We start from the raw sequence: 5,000 nt of genomic DNA, 5'->3' as shown, positions 1-5,000 counted from the left end.
CCTGTAACTGGTTGCCGTTCAAAATTAAACATTTAAATCGTGATCAAATGGTTAAATGAGATTAGAACCGTTGTAAAAGTTTAGCTGTGAAGTGATGAAGATACTGTCACCTCACTGACCACAACTTAAGATAAAAAACTGACCACAAATATTCTCTAGTAGTGTTATCATCATACTCACTCTAATCCTACTTAACAATGGATTACAGTAAAGACATGGCACTCCAGAATATCTGATTGGACGTTTGTGGAATGAGACTCTGCAGGCATTGGTCAGATTCAGTCATAAGGTCTCAGAGTCATAAACGAGGAACGACTCCTATGACTCTTTACTCCCTCTCACCACAGCTCCTAATAACAGGTTCTGATTGTTAGAACCAAATAATGATTAGTTAACTAAATGAAGATGGAGGTTTCTTTCTCCTCTTCCCCCCAGCTGTGGGTTAAAAACAAAAAGTCGAAATAATATTATATCAGTGTGAATGGTTTTCCAATGTGGTTCTACACCAGTATGATGCACAGTACACTGTTCATCAGAAAAAAGGTTTTTATCATTTCTTATAATAGTTTTTTTAATGATTTTTATGGTTAAATCATATTTTAACTGATAGTTAAAATGATCAAATATCAAAATATCGAAAGTAAAGACATTCAGTTAAGGTATAACCACAGCTCTGGACTTGAGCGGATGCTCTGTAAGGGATTTTCACAGCAACTGGTGACAGGAGGATTCAGCTGGGTGCCTTTTCCAGTTTCCCAAAGTGAATGTCTGTACATCACTGTTTGTCTGATGATTGAATTTGTTCTCATTCAAACAGCTGCTTAGGTTCACGTATTAGACAATTATCTAACGGCACAACTGTATTCATAATACCTACATAATACTATATTTCACTATCTTGCATCCTTCCAGACCAACGTGTTGTTTTCCCTGAATGCATTCTGGTGGACATGTCCACTGTAATTTAACGTTTGTAGTTAAGGAAAATTCTATGTTGTACCAGGCTTTGTTATATCTTTATACTGACTCAACACGTTATTCATGTTAAAATAAAAGTACTATAGATTAATGTCGATGTGAATGCAGTAAAGTAATTATAAAATGAGACACAGTAAACAAAACAAAAGGAGGCCAGACATCCAAACACACTGAGACCCAAATAATAACAAACACTGTTGTTTTGTGATAGCCAGCGTTATCATGCAGCAGACCAAGCGGTCATCGTACGATGTTCCAACCAAACGTCTCCCCTCCAAAATAATATCGTATTAATATAATATCTTGGGTTATCATTCAAGAGTTTTGCTCAGCCATGAATAAAGTCATTGCAGTTCTTCTTTGTTTGTTTAAATTTGAACTGCACTTGATCCTCAGATAGTAAAGTTCAGTGGTAGTTCATACAGGGCTATATAGGCATGTAGTTGGTGTGAAACACCATCACTTGCCACAATTAACAGAAAGTGGTATCTAGTTACAAGTTGCCTAGAACCACTTTCTACACTCTACTTTATCACTTCTTTATGTTTTGGTTTCTCCGTATGTTACCCAGAAACACACTGCTCAAATCCACTCAACCTGAGGCACCTTTAAACTGCTGTCCTCCGTGTAAGTAATGAGATGCCCAAGCAAGGGAGCTAACGGCTCCGGCCCATAACCTGATCATCAGGACGTGTCTCTGATGGAGGGAGCTTTACCCATGACACCACCCTCGGCTTGGTCGTTTGTGCTTCTCCACAAACAGCCCAAATTTGGGCTGTGTAAATTAGACTGTCCTAACCTCACTCACCTTGCCTGAGCTGATGGCCTTGCTCATGGGAGATGTGCAATTCCACGATCTTACACCCAAAATTCCATCGAGATGTGATACAGTGTTCCGTCGAGATGTGATACAGTGTTACAGTGTGATACAGTGTTCCTTCGAGATGTGAAACAGTGTTCCGTCGAGATGTGATACAGTGTTACAGTGTGATACAGTGTTCCATCAAGATCTGATACAGTGTTCCGTCGAGATGTGATACAGTGTTCCATCGAGATGTGATACAGTGTTCCGTCAAGATGTGATACAGTGTTCAATGGAGATGTGATACAGTGTTACAGTGTGATACAGTGTTCCGACGAGATGTGATACAGTGTTCCGTCGAGATGCGATACAGTGTTACAGTGTGATACAGTGTTCCGTCGAGATGTGATACAGTGTTCCATGGAGATGTGATACAGTGTTACAGTGTGATACAGTGTTCCATCGAGATGTGATACAGTGTTCCGTCGAGATGTGATACAGTGTTCCATCGAGATGTGATACAGTGTTCCGTCGAGATGTGATACAGTGTTACAGTGTGATACAGTGTTCCGTTGAGATGTGATACAGTGTTCCATGGAGATGTGATACAGTGTTACAGTGTGATACAGTGTTCCGTTGAGATCTGATACAGTGTTCCATGGAGATGTGATACAGTGTTCTGTCGAGATGTGATACAGTGTTCCGTCGAGATGTGATACAGTGTTCCATGGAGATGTGATACAATGTTCCGTCGAGATGTGATACAGTGTTCCGTCGAGATGTGATACAGTGTTCCGTAGATGTGATACTGGATGTCTGTTTTCAGTTAGCAAGCTTTTAGCATGAACATCCTCTTCAAACGCTCGTACACTAACCTTGACTGACAGGTTTGTCGAGCATCATGATACACTAAGTGCGCCTGTCGCTTATTGCTTTACGATGACTTTCTACTTTAATGTCATGACAGCACTGCAGTAAAACTATGTGACGAGATATTGCTACTGCACTCATTTGTGAAAGTGGAAACTGCAGAGGAACCGGTTTGTCCCCACCAAGAGAAAGGTAGAAGGACCCATGTCAGTGGGACCCTTCATGCTGCTCTGGGTATCCTTTCATCCTGCAAAGCCTTGAGAGCTGCCGGGATTTTCCTGAAACTGAGTAACCAAACTCATTAACAACACTGCCGCACTGTCTCCTCGTGAAAACGGGGAAAAGCCCAGCTAAAGCCAAAGCCCAGATACCGTCAGAGTGCAGAGGTATACCATACATACCTTACACATCTGGGATTTATGATATGAATCCTTGCCCTGCCACATTGGCATATTGTAGTCAGTGGTCTTTGCTTATGAAAGTGACTGTGGTTCCTCTGGTGGGTGGGCCAGCCGGCGTCCCTCTCAGCATCGTCAGTGACCATCAGGCCCCTGTGTAGTTCCAGGTATCATCACATAAACAGTGCTCCTTTCCAAGTGTGTTACACCACTTAGCCATGTCAAGCACCTCATCATACAAATAAAGATGCAGTTGTTTGTCAGTAGTGGAGGACACGTGTGCTACCCACCGTGAGTGTGTATGTGTGTGTGTGTGTGTAAAGAGGAGAGAAAGTTCACTGATAACCGAGCCATCTTAATTTTGGAGGAAATGGAGGTGAATTCAAGAGAAGAAGAACCTGTATAGGAGCTTTAAGTTTATTTGTGGATGTGCAGATTGTATTGGTGACTTGTTGATAGTATGCTTTTGTTTTTTTTGTTTTGTTGTTTTATTCATACTCTGACTAGCTCCAAACTGTTCAAAGTTCATCACAGACCTCCAGTCTCTGTATGAGGAAAAGAGATGGTTTCAATTCTGAATGGAAGTTCATTGAGAATAGGTGATTCATTCCAGTTCAGCTCTTGGAATTTGAGAGAACTGGAATTGACATAAATCTTGAGAATGAAGAAGTGAAATTAAATTGGAATTACTGAAGCTGAATCAGAGTTCAGTTAAGTGAGATTTTACGAAATTCCACAACGAAGAGCTGTGTTTGTTGCAGTTATATTATTTTTAATGAGTAAAAAGAAATGTTAATGCCATGAACAGAATATATAAAATACTTTAAATAACAGACCATAAAATAGAATCATAACTTTCATGTTTTCATGTTATTTTTGATTAATTATGATTATTACTGCATTTGGATATATTTGTCAGTTTAGTCAGCCATTTTGAATATTTATCAGCCATTCAGAAAAGCCAAATTTGGTTCATTATGGGATCTTTATTCACACTGCACGAAGTTGACTTACACTAATTCAGTGAATTCATCTCTACTTTCTGTAATTCCAGTTCAGTTCCATATAGCCTGCTCCATAGCCACTGTGCTTTTTTATAGTAATAATAATAATAATAATAATAATAATAATAATAATAATGATATTTATTACGTTTATTTAGAACCCAGTATCACTGTTTATAGTCTCAAAGGGCTTTCCATGTCTTTAACAAAGTCAAAATCAAAATGATATTATGCATAAGTTTGAGAAAATAGATAAGTCTTTAATCTGGTTTTAAAGGTAAGGAGAGAGTTTGCCTCCCTAATTTCTGTAGGTAAACCATTGCAGAGGAAGGGAGAGCGGTAGGAAAAGGCTCGGTTGCCAGCGGACTTGTTTTTAGCTCTTGGAACGACTAATAGTTTCAGCTTTTGATTCATCAGTTCATTATCAATTCCAGTTGAATTGAAATTCAAGAATTCATTTGCAAATTGACTCCAAACCTGTAACTGGACAAATTTTCACAAAGCACTGAATGGTTAGGAGCCTTTTTCTAATGTGGTGACTTTGGTCCATGGCCTGGTGGAGGAGTAATGAGAAGACAAACCTAGGCAGGTTCAATAGAAATATCTGCCAATGAACGTAATGTTTCTGCACTTATTTCTTACACACTGTAGTTCTTTCACATAAACAATACAATATGGAGGAAGATAGGTATGCACAGGTATCCAAACGTAGACTAATAATCATTTTCAGTCTCCCCACAGTTACCGCACTAGTGAACATTAGTGAATCGTTGGTTTGAACTGAGGCACTGTGATGCATCTACACAAGTTCATATCCTGTACGTCATAGAAACCTCCAAAGTACGTTTTCTTATTCCCAAAAATCAAGTAAAAGCAGCAGTCAGACAGTGAAGTGTATGTTTTTATTTTTCATTTTCTCTCCTTTCGTTCCCTCTCTTCTGTGGTACA

This window comes from Chanos chanos, chromosome 1 (assembly GCF_902362185.1).
Source record: "Chanos chanos chromosome 1, fChaCha1.1, whole genome shotgun sequence".
NCBI classification, from domain to species: domain Eukaryota; kingdom Metazoa; phylum Chordata; class Actinopteri; order Gonorynchiformes; family Chanidae; genus Chanos; species Chanos chanos.
Note: the sequence above shows the minus strand (reverse complement) of the source record.